Source organism: Salvelinus alpinus, chromosome 26 (genome assembly GCF_045679555.1).
Source record: "Salvelinus alpinus chromosome 26, SLU_Salpinus.1, whole genome shotgun sequence".
NCBI classification, from domain to species: Eukaryota; Metazoa; Chordata; class Actinopteri; order Salmoniformes; family Salmonidae; genus Salvelinus; species Salvelinus alpinus.
The window spans coordinates 47,577,325-47,597,017 of NC_092111.1; positions in this window are offsets into that span (position 1 = coordinate 47,577,325).

Here is a 19,693-nt window from a genome sequence, read left to right on the forward strand (position 1 = left end):
CTAAACTGAGAGAATATTACTAAACTGAGAGAATATTACTAAACTGAGAGAGTATTACTAAACTGAGAGAGTATTACTAAACTGAGAGAATTTTACTAAACTGAGAGAGTGTTACTAACCCGAGAGAGTATTACTAAACTGAGAGAATATTACTAAACTTAGAGAATATTACTAAACTGAGAGAATATTACTAAACTGAGAGAGTATTTCTAAACTGAGAAAATATTACTCAACTGAGAGAGTATTACTAAACTGAGAGAATATTACTAAACTGAGAGAATATTACTAAACTGAGAGAGTATTACTAAACTGAGAGAGTATAACTCAACTGAGAGAGTATCACTAAACTGATCGAATATTACTGAACTGAGAGAGTATTACTAAACTGAGAGAGTGTTACTAGACTGAGAGACTATTACTAAACTGAGAGAGTGTTACTAAACTGAGAGAGTATTACTAAACTGAGAGAGCTGAGAGAGTATTACAGGACTGAGAGAGTATTACTAAACTGAGAGAGTTTTACTAAACTGAGAGAGTATTACTAAACTGAGAGAGCTGAGAGAGTATTACAGGACTGAGAGAGTATTACTAAACTGAGAGAGTGTTACTAGACTCAGAGAGTATTACTCAACTGAGAGAGTATTACTAAACTGAGAGAGTGTTACTAGACTGAGAGACTATTACTAAACTGAGAGAGTGTTACTAAACTGAGAGAGTATTACTAAACTGAGAGAGCTGAGAGAGTATTACAGGACTGAGAGAGTATTACTAAACTGAGAGAGTTTTACTAAACTGAGAGAGTTTTACTAACCCGAGAGAGTATTACTAAACTGAGAGAATATTACTAAACTGAGAGAATATTACTAAACTGAGAGAGTGTTACTAAACTGAGAGAGCTGAGAGAATATTACTAAACTGAGAGAATATTACTAAACTGAGAGAATATTACTAAACTGAGAGAGTATTACTAAACTGAGAGAATATTACTAAACTGAGAGAATATTACTAAACTGAGAGAGTATTACTAAACTGAGAGAATATTACTAAACTGAGAGAGTATTACTAAACTGAGAGAGTATTACTAAACTGAGAGAATTTTACTAAACTGAGAGAGTGTTACTAACCCGAGAGAGTATTACTAAACTGAGAGAATATTACTAAACTTAGAGAATATTACTAAACTGAGAGAATATTACTAAACTGAGAGAGTATTTCTAAACTGAGAAAATATTACTCAACTGAGAGAGTATTACAAAACTGAGAGAGTATTACTAAACTGAGAGAATATTACTAAACTGAGAGAGTATTACTAAACTGAGAGAGTATAACTCAACTGAGAGAGTATCACTAAACTGATCGAATATTACTGAACTGAGAGAGTATTACTAACCCGAGAGAGTATTATTAAACTGAGAGAATATTACTAAACTGAGAGAATATTACTAAACTGAGAGAATATTACTAAACTGAGAGAGCTGAGAGAATATTACTAAACTGAGAGAATATTACTAACCCGAGAGAGTATTACTAAACTGAGAGAATATTACTAAACTGAGAGAATATTACTAAACTGAGAGAATATTACTAAACTGAGAGAGTATTACTAAACTGAGAGAATATTACTAAACTGAGAAAATATTACTAAACTGAGAGAGTATTACTAAACAGAGAGAGTATTACTCAACTGAGAGAGTATTACTCAACTGAGAGAATATTACTAAACTGAGAGAATATTACTAAACTGAGAGAGTATTACTAAACTGAGAGAATATTACTAAACTGAGAGAGTATTACTAAACTGAGAGATTATTACTAACCCGAGAGAGTATTACTAAACTGAGAGAATATTACTAAACTGAGCGAATATTACTAAACTGAGAGAATATTACTCAACTGAGAGAGTATTACTAACCCGAGAGAGTATTACTAAACTGAGAGAATATTACTAAACTGAGAGAATATTACTAAACTGAGAGAGTATTACTAAACTGAGAGACTATTACTAAACTGAGAGAGTATTACTAAACTGAGAGAGTATTACTAAACTGAGAGAGTGTTACTAAACTGAGAGAATATTACTAAACTGAGAGAGTATTACTAAACTGAGAGAGCTGAGAGAATATTACTAAACTGAGAGAATTTTACTAAACTGAGAGAATATTACTAACCCGAGAGAGTATTACTAAACTGAGAGAATATTACTAAACTGAGAGAGTATTACTAAACTGAGAGAATATTACTAAACTGAGAGAGTATTACTAAACTGAGAGAGTATTACTAAACTGAGAGAATATTACTAAACTGAGAGAGTATTACTAAACTGAGAGAGTATAACTCAACTGAGAGAGTATCACTAAACTGATCGAATATTACTGAACTGAGAGAGTATTACTAAACTGAGAGAGTGTTACTAGACTGAGAGACTATTACTAAACTGAGAGAGTGTTACTAAACTGAGAGAGTATTACTAAACTGAGAGAGCTGAGAGAGTATTACAGGACTGAGAGAGTATTACTAAACTGAGAGAGTTTTACTAAACTGAGAGAGTATTACTAAACTGAGAGAGCTGAGAGAGTATTACAGGACTGAGAGAGTATTACTAAACTGAGAGAGTGTTACTAGACTCAGAGAGTATTACTCAACTGAGAGAGTATTACTAAACTGAGAGAGTGTTACTAGACTGAGAGACTATTACTAAACTGAGAGAGTGTTACTAAACTGAGAGAGTATTACTAAACTGAGAGAGCTGAGAGAGTATTACAGGACTGAGAGAGTATTACTAAACTGAGAGAGTTTTACTAAACTGAGAGAGTTTTACTAACCCGAGAGAGTATTACTAAACTGAGAGAATATTACTAAACTGAGAGAGTATTTCTAAACTGAGAAAATATTACTCAACTGAGAGAGTATTACAAAACTGAGAGAGTATTACTAAACTGAGAGAATGTTACTAAACTGAGAGAGTATTACTAAACTGAGAGAGTATAACTCAACTGAGAGAGTATCACTAAACTGATCGAATATCACTGAACTGAGAGAGTATTACTAACCCGAGAGAGTATTATTAAACTGAGAGAATATTACTAAACTGAGAGAATATTACTAAACTGAGAGAATATTACTAAACTGAGAGAGCTGAGAGAATATTACTAAACTGAGAGAATATTACTAACCCGAGAGAGTATTACTAAACTGAGAGAATATTACTAAACTGAGAGAATATTACTAAACTGAGAGAATATTACTAAACTGAGAGAGTATTACTAAACTGAGAGAATATTACTAAACTGAGAAAATATTACTAAACTGAGAGAGTATTACTAAACTGAGAGAATATTACTAAACTGAGAGAATATTACTAAACTGAGAGAGTATTACTAAACTGAGAGAGTATTACTAAACTGAGAGAGTATTACTAAACTGAGAGAGTGTTACTAAACTGAGAGAGTGTTACTAAACTGAGAGAGTATTACTAAACTGAGAGAGTGTTTCTAAACTGAGAGAGTGTTTCTAAACTGAGAGAGTGTTACTAGACTGAGAGAGTATTACTAAACTGAGAGAGCTGAGAGAGTATTACAAGACTGAGATAGTATTATTAAACTGAGAGAGTTTTACTAAACTGAGAAAGTTTTACTAACCCGAGAGAGTATTACTAAACTGAGAGAATATTACTAAACTGAGAGAATATTACTAAACTGAGAGAATATTACTAAACTGAGAAAGTATTACTAAACTGAGAGAATATTACTAAACTGAGAGAGTATTACTAAACTGAGAGAGCTGAGAGAATATTACTAAACTGAGACAGTTTTACTAAACTGAGAGAGTGTTACTAGACTCAGAGAGTATTACTCAACTGAGAGAGTATTACTAAACTGAGAGAGTGTTACTAGACTGAGAGAGTATTACTAAACTGAGAGAGTGTTACTAAACTGAGAGAGTATTACTAAACTGAGAGAGCTGAGAGAGTATTAAAGGACTGAGAGAGTATTACTAAACTGAGAGAGTTTTACTAAACTGAGAGAGTATTACTAAACTGAGAGCGCTGAGAGAGTATTACAAGACTGAGATAGTATTATTAAACTGAGAGAGTTTTACTAAACTGAGAGAGTTTTACTAACCCGAGAGAGTATTACTAAACTGAGAGAATATTACTAAACTGAGAGAATATTACTAAACTGAGAGAATATTACTAAACTGAGAGAGTATTACTAAACTGAGAGAATATTACTAAACTGAGAGAGTATTACTAAACTGAGAGAGTGTTACTAAACTGAGAGAGCTGAGAGAATATTACTAAACTGAGAGAATATTACTAAACTGAGAGAGTATTACTAAACTGAGAGAATATTACTAAACTGAGAGAGTATTACTAAACTGAGAGAGTATTACTAAACTGAGAGAATTTTACTAAACTGAGAGAGTGTTACTAACCCGAGAGAGTATTACTAAACTGAGAGAATATTACTAAACTTAGAGAATATTACTAAACTGAGAGAATATTACTAAACTGAGAGAGTAATTCTAAACTGAGAAAATATTACTCAACTGAGAGAGTATTACAAAACTGAGAGAGTATTACTAAACTGAGAGAATATTACTAAACTGAGAGAGTATTACTAAACTGAGAGAGTATAACTCAACTGAGAGAGTATCACTAAACTGATCGAATATCACTGAACTGAGAGAGTATTACTAACCCGAGAGAGTATTATTAAACTGAGAGAATATTACTAAACTGAGAGAATATTACTAAACTGAGAGAATATTACTAAACTGAGAGAGCTGAGAGAATATTACTAAACTGAGAGAATAGTACTAACCCGAGAGAGTATTACTAAACTGAGAGAATATTACTAAACTGAGAGAATATTACTAAACTGAGAGAATATTACTAAACTGAGAGAGTATTACTAAACTGAGAGAATATTACTAAACTGAGAAAATATTACTAAATTGAGAGAGTATTACTAAACTGAGAGAGTATTACTCAACTGAGAGAGTATTACTCAACTGAGAGAATATTACTCAACTGAGAGAATATTACTAAACTGAGAGAGTATTACTAAACTGAGAGAATATTACTAAACTGAGAGAATATTACTAAACTGAGAGAGTATTACTAAACTGAGAGAGTATTACTCAACTGAGAGAGTATTACTAAACTGAGAGAATATTACTCAACTGAGAGAATATTACTCAACTGAGAGAGTATTACTAACCCGAGAGAGTATTACTAAACTGAGAGAATATTACTAAACTGAGAGAATATTACTAAACTGAGAGAGTATTACTAAACTGAGAGACTATTACTAAACTGAGAGAGTATTACTAAACTGAGAGAGTATTACTAAACTGAGAGAGTGTTACTAAACTGAGAGAGCTGAGAGAATATTACTAAACTGAGAGAGTATTACTAAACTGAGAGAGTATTACTAAACTGAGAGAGTTTTACTAACCCGAGAGAGTATTACTAAACTGAGAGAATATTACTAAACTGAGAGAGTGTTACTAAACTGAGAGAGCTGAGAGAATATTACTAAACTGAGAGAATATTACTAAACTGAGAGAGTATTACTAAACTGAGAGAATATTACTAAACTGAGAGAGTATTACTAACCCGAGAGAGTATTATTAAACTGAGAGAATATTACTAAACTGAGAGAATATTACTAAACTGAGAGAATATTACTAAACTGAGAGAGCTGAGAGAATATTACTAAACTGAGAGAATATTACTAACCCGAGAGAGTATTACTAAACTGAGAGAATATTACTAAACTGAGAGAATATTACTAAACTGAGAGAATATTACTAAACTGAGAGAGTATTACTAAACTGAGAGAATATTACTAAACTGAGAAAATATTACTAAACTGAGAGAGTATTACTAAACTGAGAGAATATTACTAAACTGAGAGAATATTACTAAACTGAGAGAGTATTACTAAACTGAGAGAGTATTACTAAACTGAGAGAGTATTACTAAACTGAGAGAGTATTACTAAACTGAGAGAGTGTTACTAAACTGAGAGAGTGTTACTAAACTGAGAGAGTATTACTAAACTGAGAGAGTGTTTCTAAACTGAGAGAGTGTTTCTAAACTGAGAGAGTGTTACTAGACTGAGAGAGTATTACTAAACTGAGAGAGCTGAGAGAGTATTACAAGACTGAGATAGTATTATTAAACTGAGAGAGTTTTACTAAACTGAGAGAGTTTTACTAACCCGAGAGAGTATTACTAAACTGAGAGAATATTACTAAACTGAGAGAATATTACTAAACTGAGAGAATATTACTAAACTGAGAAAGTATTACTAAACTGAGAGAATATTACTAAACTGAGAGAGTATTACTAAACTGAGAGAGCTGAGAGAATATTACTAAACTGAGACAGTTTTACTAAACTGAGAGAGTGTTACTAGACTCAGAGAGTATTACTCAACTGAGAGAGTATTACTAAACTGAGAGAGTGTTACTAGACTGAGAGAGTATTACTAAACTGAGAGAGTGTTACTAAACTGAGAGAGTATTACTAAACTGAGAGAGCTGAGAGAGTATTACAGGACTGAGAGAGTATTACTAAACTGAGAGAGTTTTACTAAACTGAGAGAGTATTACTAAACTGAGAGCGCTGAGAGAGTATTACAAGACTGAGATAGTATTATTAAACTGAGAGAGTTTTACTAAACTGAGAGAGTTTTACTAACCCGAGAGAGTATTACTAAACTGAGAGAATATTACTAAACTGAGAGAATATTACTAAACAGAGAGAATATTACTAAACTGAGAGAGTATTACTAAACTGAGAGAATATTACTAAACTGAGAGAGTATTACTAAACTGAGAGAGTGTTACTAAACTGAGAGAGCTGAGAGAATATTACTAAACTGAGAGAATATTACTAAACTGAGAGAATATTACTAAACTGAGAGAGTATTACTAAACTGAGAGAATATTACTAAACTGAGAGAGTATTACTAAACTGAGAGAGTATTACTAAACTGAGAGAATTTTACTAAACTGAGAGAGTGTTACTAACCCGAGAGAGTATTACTAAACTGAGAGAATATTACTAAACTTAGAGAATATTACTAAACTGAGAGAATATTACTAAACTGAGAGAGTATTTCTAAACTGAGAAAATATTACTCAACTGAGAGAGTATTACAAAACTGAGAGAGTATTACTAAACTGAGAGAATATTACTAAACTGAGAGAGTATTACTAAACTGAGAGAGTATAACTCAACTGAGAGAGTATCACTAAACTGATCGAATATCACTGAACTGAGAGAGTATTACTAACCCGAGAGAGTATTATTAAACTGAGAGAATATTACTAAACTGAGAGAATATTACTAAACTGAGAGAATATTACTAAACTGAGAGAGCTGAGAGAATATTACTAAACTGAGAGAATAGTACTAACCCGAGAGAGTATTACTAAACTGAGAGAATATTACTAAACTGAGAGAATATTACTAAACTGAGAGAATATTACTAAACTGAGAGAGTATTACTAAACTGAGAGAATATTACTAAACTGAGAAAATATTACTAAACTGAGAGAGTATTACTAAACTGAGAGAGTATTACTCAACTGAGAGAGTATTACTCAACTGAGAGAATATTACTAAACTGAGAGAATATTACTAAACTGAGAGAGTATTACTAAACTGAGAGAATATTACTAAACTGAGAGAATATTACTAAACTGAGAGAGTATTACTAAACTGAGAGAGTATTACTCAACTGAGAGAGTATTACTAAACTGAGAGAATATTACTCAACTGAGAGAATATTACTCAACTGAGAGAGTATTACTAACCCGAGAGAGTATTACTAAACTGAGAGAATATTACTAAACTGAGAGAATATTACTAAACTGAGAGAGTATTACTAAACTGAGAGACTATTACTAAACTGAGAGAGTATTACTAAACTGAGAGAGTATTACTAAACTGAGAGAGTGTTACTAAACTGAGAGAATATGACTCAACTGAGAGAGTATTACTAAACTGAGAGAGTATTACTAAACTGAGAGAGTATTACTAAACTGAGAGAGTGTTACTAAACTGAGAGAGTATTACTAAACTGAGAGACTATTACTAAACTGAGAGAGTATTACTAAACTGAGAGAGTATTACTAAACTGAGAGAGTGTTACTAAACTGAGAGAATATGACTCAACTGAGAGAGTATTACTAAACTGAGAGAGTGTTACTAAACTGAGAGAATATTACTAAACTGAGAGAGTATTACTAAACTGAGAGACTATTACTAAACTGAGAGAGTGTTACTAAACTGAGAGAATATTACTAAACTGAGAGAGTGTTACTAAACTGAGAGAGCTGAGAGAATATTACTAAACTGAGAGAGTATTACTCAACTGAGAGAGTATTACTAAACTGAGAGAGTATTACTAAACTGAGAGAGTGTTACTAAACTGAGAGAGTGTTACTAGACTGAGAGAGCATTACTAAACTGAGAGAGTGTTACTAAACTGAGAGAGCATTACTAAACTGAGAGAGCTGAGAGAGTATTACAAGACTGAGAGAGTATTACTAAACTGAGAGAATATTACTAAACTGAGAGAGCTGAGAGAATATTACTAAACTGAGAGAATATTACTAAACTGATAGAGTATTACTAAACTGAGAGAATATTACTAAACTGAGAGAGTGTTACTAAACTGAGAGAGTGTTACTAGACTGAGAGAGTATAACTCAACTGAGAGAGTATCACTAAACTGAGAGAATATTACTAAACTGAGAGAGTATTACCAATCTGAGAGAGTATTACTAAACTGAGAGAGTGTTACTAAACTGAGAGAATATTACTCAACTGAGAGAGTATTACTAAACTGAGAGAATATTACTCAACTGAGAGAATATTACTCAACTGAGAGAATATTACTAAACTGAGAGAGTATTACCAATCTGAGAGAGTATTACTAAACTGAGAGAGTGTTACTAAACTGAGAGAATATTACTCAACTGAGAGAGTATTACTAAACTGAGAGAGTATTACTAAACTGAGAGAATATTACTCAACTGAGAGAATATTACTAAACTGAGAGAATATTACTCAACTGAGAGAGTATTACTAACCCGAGAGAGTATTACTAAACTGAGAGAATATTACTAAACTGAGAGAATATTACTAAACTGAGAGAGTATTACTAAACTGAGAGAGTATTACTAAACTGAGAGAGTGTTACTAAACTGAGAGAATATGACTCAACTGAGAGATTATTACTAAACTGAGAGAGTATTACTAAACTGAGAGAGAATTACTAAACTGAGAGAGCTGAGAGAATATTACTAAACTGAGAGAATATTACTAAACTGAGAGAGTATTACTAAACTGATAGAGCTGAGAGAATATTACTAAACTGAGAGAATATTACTAAACTGAGAGAGTATTACTAAACTGAGAGAATATTACTAAACTGAGAGAGTATTACTAAACTGAGAGAGCTGAGAGAATATTACTAAACTGAGACAGTTTTACTAAACTGAGAGAGTGTTACTAGACTCAGAGAGTATTACTCAACTGAGAGAGTATTACTAAACTGAGAGAGTGTTACTAGACTGAGAGAGTATTACTAAACTGAGAGAGTGTTACTAAACTGAGAGAGTATTACTAAACTGAGAGAGCTGAGAGAGTATTACAGGACTGAGAGAGTATTACTAAACTGAGAGAGTTTTACTAAACTGAGGGAGTATTACTAAACTGAGAGCGCTGAGAGAGTATTACAAGACTGAGATAGTATTATTAAACTGAGAGAGTTTTACTAAACTGAGAGAGTTTTACTAAACTGAGAGAGCTGAGAGAGTATTACAGGACTGAGAGAGTATTACTAAACTGAGAGAGTTTTACTAAACTGAGGGAGTATTACTAAACTGAGAGCGCTGAGAGAGTATTACAAGACTGAGATAGTATTATTAAACTGATAGAATATTACTAAACTGAGAGAGTATTACTAAACTGATAGAGCTGAGAGAATATTACTAAACTGAGAGAATATTACTAAACTGAGAGAGTATTACTAAACTGAGAGAATATTACTAAACTGAGAGAGTATTACTAAACTGAGAGAGCTGAGAGAATATTACTAAACTGAGACAGTTTTACTAAACTGAGAGAGTGTTACTAGACTCAGAGAGTATTACTCAACTGAGAGAGTATTACTAAACTGAGAGAGTGTTACTAGACTGAGAGAGTATTACTAAACTGAGAGAGTGTTACTAAACTGAGAGAGTATTACTAAACTGAGAGAGCTGAGAGAGTATTACAGGACTGAGAGAGTATTACTAAACTGAGAGAGTTTTACTAAACTGAGGGAGTATTACTAAACTGAGAGCGCTGAGAGAGTATTACAAGACTGAGATAGTATTATTAAACTGAGAGAGTTTTACTAAACTGAGAGAGTTTTACTAACCCGAGAGAGTATTACTAAACTGAGAGAATATTACTAAACTGAGAGAATATTACTAAACTGAGAGAATATTACTAAACTGAGAGAGTATTACTAAACTGAGAGAATATTACTAAACTGAGAGAGTATTACTAAACTGAGAGAGCTGTGAGAATATTACTAAACTGAGACAGTTTTACTAAACTGAGACAGTTTTACTAAACTGAGAGAGTGTTACTAGACTCAGAGAGTATTACTCAACTGAGAGAGTATTACTAAACTGAGAGAGGGTTACTAGACTGAGAGAGTATTACTAAACTGAGAGAGTGTTACTAAACTGAGAGAGTATTACTAAACTGAGAGAGCTGAGAGAGTATTACAGGACTGAGAGAGTATTACTAAACTGAGAGAGTTTTACTAAACTGAGAGAGTTTTACTAACCCGAGAGAGTATTACTAAACTGAGAGAATATTACTAAACTGAGAGAATATTACTAAACTGAGAGAGTGTTACTAAACTGAGAGAGCTGAGAGAATATTACTAAACTGAGAGAATATTACTAAACTGAGAGAATATTACTAAACTGAGAGAGTATTACTAAACTGAGAGAATATTACTAAACTGAGAGAGTATTACTAAACTGAGAGAGTATTACTAAACTGAGAGAATTTTACTAAACTGAGAGAGTGTTACTAACCCGAGAGAGTATTACTAAACTGAGAGAATATTACTAAACTTAGAGAATATTACTAAACTGAGAGAATATTACTAAACTGAGAGAGTATTTCTAAACTGAGAAAATATTACTCAACTGAGAGAGTATTACAAAACTGAGAGAGTATTACTAAACTGAGAGAATATTACTAAACTGAGAGAGTATTACTAAACTGAGAGAGTATAACTCAACTGAGAGAGTATCACTAAACTGATCGAATATCACTGAACTGAGAGAGTATTACTAACCCGAGAGAGTATTATTAAACTGAGAGAATATTACTAAACTGAGAGAATATTACTAAACTGAGAGAATATTACTAAACTGAGAGAGCTGAGAGAATATTACTAAACTGAGAGAATATTACTAACCCGAGAGAGTATTACTAAACTGAGAGAATATTACTAAACTGAGAGAATATTACTAAACTGAGAGAATATTACTAAACTGAGAGAGTATTACTAAACTGAGAGAATATTACTAAACTGAGAAAATATTACTAAACTGAGAGAGTATTACTAAACTGAGAGAGTATTACTCAACTGAGAGAGTATTACTCAACTGAGAGAATATTACTAAACTGAGAGAATATTACTAAACTGAGAGAGTATTACTAAACTGAGAGAATATTACTAAACTGAGAGAGTATTTCTAAACTGAGAAAATATTACTCAACTGAGAGAGTATTACAAAACTGAGAGAGTATTACTAAACTGAGAGAATGTTACTAAACTGAGAGAGTATTACTAAACTGAGAGAGTATAACTCAACTGAGAGAGTATCACTAAACTGATCGAATATCACTGAACTGAGAGAGTATTACTAACCCGAGAGAGTATTATTAAACTGAGAGAATATTACTAAACTGAGAGAATATTACTAAACTGAGAGAATATTACTAAACTGAGAGAGCTGAGAGAATATTACTAAACTGAGAGAATATTACTAACCCGAGAGAGTATTACTAAACTGAGAGAATATTACTAAACTGAGAGAATATTACTAAACTGAGAGAATATTACTAAACTGAGAGAGTATTACTAAACTGAGAGAATATTACTAAACTGAGAAAATATTACTAAACTGAGAGAGTATTACTAAACTGAGAGAATATTACTAAACTGAGAGAATATTACTAAACTGAGAGAGTATTACTAAACTGAGAGAGTATTACTAAACTGAGAGAGTATTACTAAACTGAGAGAGTGTTACTAAACTGAGAGAGTGTTACTAAACTGAGAGAGTATTACTAAACTGAGAGAGTGTTTCTAAACTGAGAGAGTGTTTCTAAACTGAGAGAGTGTTACTAGACTGAGAGAGTATTACTAAACTGAGAGAGCTGAGAGAGTATTACAAGACTGAGATAGTATTATTAAACTGAGAGAGTTTTACTAAACTGAGAGAGTTTTACTAACCCGAGAGAGTATTACTAAACTGAGAGAATATTACTAAACTGAGAGAATATTACTAAACTGAGAGAATATTACTAAACTGAGAAAGTATTACTAAACTGAGAGAATATTACTAAACTGAGAGAGTATTACTAAACTGAGAGAGCTGAGAGAATATTACTAAACTGAGACAGTTTTACTAAACTGAGAGAGTGTTACTAGACTCAGAGAGTATTACTCAACTGAGAGAGTATTACTAAACTGAGAGAGTGTTACTAGACTGAGAGAGTATTACTAAACTGAGAGAGTGTTACTAAACTGAGAGAGTATTACTAAACTGAGAGAGCTGAGAGAGTATTAAAGGACTGAGAGAGTATTACTAAACTGAGAGAGTTTTACTAAACTGAGAGAGTATTACTAAACTGAGAGCGCTGAGAGAGTATTACAAGACTGAGATAGTATTATTAAACTGAGAGAGTTTTACTAAACTGAGAGAGTTTTACTAACCCGAGAGAGTATTACTAAACTGAGAGAATATTACTAAACTGAGAGAATATTACTAAACTGAGAGAATATTACTAAACTGAGAGAGTATTACTAAACTGAGAGAATATTACTAAACTGAGAGAGTATTACTAAACTGAGAGAGTGTTACTAAACTGAGAGAGCTGAGAGAATATTACTAAACTGAGAGAATATTACTAAACTGAGAGAGTATTACTAAACTGAGAGAATATTACTAAACTGAGAGAGTATTACTAAACTGAGAGAGTATTACTAAACTGAGAGAATTTTACTAAACTGAGAGAGTGTTACTAACCCGAGAGAGTATTACTAAACTGAGAGAATATTACTAAACTTAGAGAATATTACTAAACTGAGAGAATATTACTAAACTGAGAGAGTATTTCTAAACTGAGAAAATATTACTCAACTGAGAGAGTATTACAAAACTGAGAGAGTATTACTAAACTGAGAGAATATTACTAAACTGAGAGAGTATTACTAAACTGAGAGAGTATAACTCAACTGAGAGAGTATCACTAAACTGATCGAATATCACTGAACTGAGAGAGTATTACTAACCCGAGAGAGTATTATTAAACTGAGAGAATATTACTAAACTGAGAGAATATTACTAAACTGAGAGAATATTACTAAACTGAGAGAGCTGAGAGAATATTACTAAACTGAGAGAATAGTACTAACCCGAGAGAGTATTACTAAACTGAGAGAATATTACTAAACTGAGAGAATATTACTAAACTGAGAGAATATTACTAAACTGAGAGAGTATTACTAAACTGAGAGAATATTACTAAACTGAGAAAATATTACTAAATTGAGAGAGTATTACTAAACTGAGAGAGTATTACTCAACTGAGAGAGTATTACTCAACTGAGAGAATATTACTCAACTGAGAGAATATTACTAAACTGAGAGAGTATTACTAAACTGAGAGAATATTACTAAACTGAGAGAATATTACTAAACTGAGAGAGTATTACTAAACTGAGAGAGTATTACTCAACTGAGAGAGTATTACTAAACTGAGAGAATATTACTCAACTGAGAGAATATTACTCAACTGAGAGAGTATTACTAACCCGAGAGAGTATTACTAAACTGAGAGAATATTACTAAACTGAGAGAATATTACTAAACTGAGAGAGTATTACTAAACTGAGAGACTATTACTAAACTGAGAGAGTATTACTAAACTGAGAGAGTATTACTAAACTGAGAGAGTGTTACTAAACTGAGAGAATATGACTCAACTGAGAGAGTATTACTAAACTGAGAGAGTATTACTAAACTGAGAGAGTATTACTAAACTGAGAGAGTGTTACTAAACTGAGAGAGTATTACTAAACTGAGAGACTATTACTAAACTGAGAGAGTATTACTAAACTGAGAGAGTATTACTAAACTGAGAGAGTGTTACTAAACTGAGAGAATATGACTCAACTGAGAGAGTATTACTAAACTGAGAGAGTGTTACTAAACTGAGAGAATATTACTAAACTGAGAGAGTATTACTAAACTGAGAGACTATTACTAAACTGAGAGAGTGTTACTAAACTGAGAGAATATTACTAAACTGAGAGAGTGTTACTAAACTGAGAGAGCTGAGAGAATATTACTAAACTGAGAGAATATTACTAAACTGAGAGAGTATTACTAAACTGAGAGAGTGTTACTAGACTCAGAGAGTATTACTCAACTGAGAGAGTATTACTAAACTGAGAGAGTATTACTAAACTGAGAGAGTATTACTCAACTGAGAGAGTATCACTAAACTGAGAGAGTGTTACTAAACTGAGAGAGTGTTACTAGACTGAGAGAGCATTACTAAACTGAGAGAGTGTTACTAAACTGAGAGAGTATTACTAAACTGAGAGAGCTGAGAGAGTATTACAAGACTGAGAGAGTATTACTAAACTGAGAGAATATTACTAAACTGAGAGAGCTGAGAGAATATTACTAAACTGAGAGAATATTACTAAACTGATAGAGTATTACTAAACTGAGAGAATATTACTAAACTGAGAGAGTGTTACTAAACTGAGAGAGTGTTACTAGACTGAGAGAGTATAACTCAACTGAGAGAGTATCACTAAACTGAGAGAATATTACTAAACTGAGAGAGTATTACCAATCTGAGAGAGTATTACTAAACTGAGAGAGTGTTACTAAACTGAGAGAATATTACTCAACTGAGAGAGTATTACTAACCCGAGAGAGTATTACTAAACTGAGAGAATATTACTCAACTGAGAGAATATTACTAAACTGAGAGAATATTACTCAACTGAGAGAGTATTACTAACCCGAGAGAGTATTACTAAACTGAGAGAATATTACTAAACTGAGAGAATATTACTAAACTGAGAGAGTATTACTAAACTGAGAGAGTATTACTAAACTGAGAGAGTGTTACTAAACTGAGAGAATATGACTCAACTGAGAGATTATTACTAAACTGAGAGAGTATTACTAAACTGAGAGAGAATTACTAAACTGAGAGAGCTGAGAGAATATTACTAAACTGAGAGAATATTACTAAACTGAGAGAGTATTACTAAACTGATAGAGCTGAGAGAATATTACTAAACTGAGAGAATATTACTAAACTGAGAGAGTATTACTAAACTGAGAGAATATTACTAAACTGAGAGAGTATTACTAAACTGAGAGAGCTGAGAGAATATTACTAAACTGAGACAGTTTTACTAAACTGAGAGAGTGTTACTAGACTCAGAGAGTATTACTCAACTGAGAGAGTATTACTAAACTGAGAGAGTGTTACTAGACTGAGAGAGTGTTACTAGACTGAGAGAGTATTACTAAACTGAGAGAGTTTTACTAAACTGAGAGAATATTACTAAACTGAGAGAGTGAGAGAATACTTACTAAACTGAGAGAATATTACTAAACTGAGAAAATATTACTAAACTGAGAGAGTATTACTAAACTGAGAGAGTATTACTCAACTGAGAGAGTATTACTCAACTGAGAGAATATTACTAAACTGAGAGAATATTACTAAACTGAGAGAGTATTACTAAACTGAGAGAATATTACTAAACTGAGAGAATATTACTAAACTGAGAGAGTATTACTAAACTGAGAGAGTATTACTCAACTGAGAGAGTATTACTAAACTGAGAGAATATTACTCAACTGAGAGAATATTACTCAACTGAGAGAGTATTACTAAACTGAGAGAATATTACTAAACTGAGAGAATATTACTAAACTGAGAGAGTATTACTAAACTGAGAGACTATTACTAAACTGAGAGAGTATTACTAAACTGAGAGAATATTACTAAACTGAGAGAATATTACTCAACTGAGAGAGTATTACTAAACTGAGAGAGTATTACTAAACTGAGAGAGTATTACTAAACTGAGAGAGTGTTACTAAACTGAGAGAGTATTACTAAACTGAGAGACTATTACTAAACTGAGAGAGTATTACTAAACTGAGAGAGTATTACTAAACTGAGAGAGTGTTACTAAACTGAGAGAATATGACTCAACTGAGAGAGTATTACTAAACTGAGAGAGTGTTACTAAACTGAGAGAATATTACTAAACTGAGAGAGTATTACTAAACTGAGAGACTATTACTAAACTGAGAGAGTGTTACTAAACTGAGAGAATATTACTAAACTGAGAGAGTGTTACTAAACTGAGAGAGCTGAGAGAATATTACTAAACTGAGAGAGTATTACTCAACTGAGAGAGTATTACTAAACTGAGAGAGTATTACTAAACTGAGAGAGTGTTACTAAACTGAGAGAGTGTTACTAGACTGAGAGAGTATTACTAAACTGAGAGAGTGTTACTAAACTGAGAGAGCATTACTAAACTGAGAGAGCTGAGAGAGTATTACTAAACTGAGAGAATATTACTAAACTGAGAGAATATTACTAAACTGAGAGAGCTGAGAGAATATTACTAAACTGAGAGAATATTACTAAACTGATAGAGTATTACTAAACTGAGAGAATATTACTAAACTGAGAGAGTGTTACTAAACTGAGAGAGTGTTACTAGACTGAGAGAGTATAACTCAACTGAGAGAGTATCACTAAACTGAGAGAATATTACTAAACTGAGAGAGTATTACCAATCTGAGAGAGTATTACTAAACTGAGAGAGTGTTACTAAACTGAGAGAATATTACTCAACTGAGAGAGTATTACTAAACTGAGAGAATATTACTCAACTGAGAGAATATTACTCAACTGAGAGAATATTACTAAACTGAGAGAGTATTACTAAACTGAGAGAGTATTACTAAACTGAGAGAGTATTACTAAACTGAGAGAGTGTTACTAAACTGAGAGAGCTGAGAGAATATTACTAAACTGAGAGAATATTACTAAACTGAGAGAGTATTACTAAACTGAGAGAATATTACTAAACTGAGAGAGTATTACTAAACTGAGAGAGTATTACTAAACTGAGAGAATTTTACTAAACTGAGAGAGTGTTACTAACCCGAGAGAGTATTACTAAACTGAGAGAATATTACTAAACTTAGAGAATATTACTAAACTGAGAGAATATTACTAAACTGAGAGAGTATTACTAAACTGAGAGAATATTACTAAACTGAGAGAGTATTACAAAACTGAGAGAGTATTACTAAACTGAGAGAATATTACTAAACTGAGAGAGTATTACTAAACTGAGAGAGTATAACTCAACTGAGAGAGTATCACTAAACTGATCGAATATCACTGAACTGAGAGAGTATTACTAACCCGAGAGAGTATTATTAAACTGAGAGAATATTACTAAACTGAGAGAATATTACTAAACTGAGAGAATATTACTAAACTGAGAGAGCTGAGAGAATATTACTAAACTGAGAGAATAGTACTAACCCGAGAGAGTATTACTAAACTGAGAGAATATTACTAAACTGAGAGAATATTACTAAACTGAGAGAGTATTACTAAACTGAGAGAGTATTACTAAACTGAGAGAATATTACTAAACTGAGAAAATATTACTAAATTGAGAGAGTATTACTAAACTGAGAGAGTATTACTCAACTGAGAGAGTATTACTCAACTGAGAGAATATTACTCAACTGAGAGAATATTACTAAACTGAGAGAGTATTACTAAACTGAGAGAATATTACTAAACTGAGAGAATATTACTAAACTGAGAGAGTATTACTAAACTGAGAGAGTATTACTCAACTGAGAGAGTATTACTAAACTGAGAGAATATTACTCAACTGAGAGAATATTACTCAACTGAGAGAGTATTACTAACCCGAGAGAGTATTACTAAACTGAGAGAATATTACTAAACTGAGAGAATATTACTAAACTGAGAGAGTATTACTAAACTGAGAGACTATTACTAAACTGAGAGAGTATTACTAAACTGAGAGAGTATTACTAAACTGAGAGAGTGTTACTAAACTGAGAGAATATGACTCAACTGAGAGAGTATTACTAAACTGAGAGAGTATTACTAAACTGAGAGAGTATTACTAAACTGAGAGAGTGTTACTAAACTGAGAGAGTATTACTAAACTGAGAGACTATTACTAAACTGAGAGAGTATTACTAAACTGAGAGAGTATTACTAAACTGAGAGAGTGTTACTAAACTGAGAGAATATGACTCAACTGAGAGAGTATTACTAAACTGAGAGAGTGTTACTAAACTGAGAGAATATTACTAAACTGAGAGAGTATTACTAAACTGAGAGACTATTACTAAACTGAGAGAGTGTTACTAAACTGAGAGAATATTACTAAACTGAGAGAGTGTTACTAAACTGAGAGAGCTGAGAGAATATTACTAAACTGAGAGAATATTACTAAACTGAGAGAGTATTACTAAACTGAGAGAGTGTTACTAGACTCAGAGAGTATTACTCAACTGAGAGAGTATTACTAAACTGAGAGAGTATTACTAAACTGAGAGAGTATTACTCAACTGAGAGAGTATCACTAAACTGAGAGAGTGTTACTAAACTGAGAGAGTGTTACTAGACTGAGAGAGCATTACTAAACTGAGAGAGTGTTACTAAACTGAGAGAGTATTACTAAACTGAGAGAGCTGAGAGAGTATTACAAGACTGAGAGAGTATTACTAAACTGAGAGAATATTACTAAACTGAGAGAGCTGAGAGAATATTACTAAACTGAGAGAATATTACTAAACTGATAGAGTATTACTAAACTGAGAGAATATTACTAAACTGAGAGAGTGTTACTAAACTGAGAGAGTGTTACTAGACTGAGAGAGTATAACTCAACTGAGAGAGTATCACTAAACTGAGAGAATATTACTAAACTGAGAGAGTATTACCAATCTGAGAGAGTATTACTAAACTGAGAGAGTGTTACTAAACTGAGAGAATATTACTCAACTGAGAGAGTATTACTAACCCGAGAGAGTATTACTAAACTGAGAGAATATTACTCAACTGAGAGAATATTACTAAACTGAGAGAATATTACTCAACTGAGAGAGTATTACTAACCCGAGAGAGTATTACTAAACTGAGAGAATATTACTAAACTGAGAGAATATTACTAAACTGAGAGAGTATTACTAAACTGAGAGAGTATTACTAAACTGAGAGAGTGTTACTAAACTGAGAGAATATGACTCAACTGAGAGA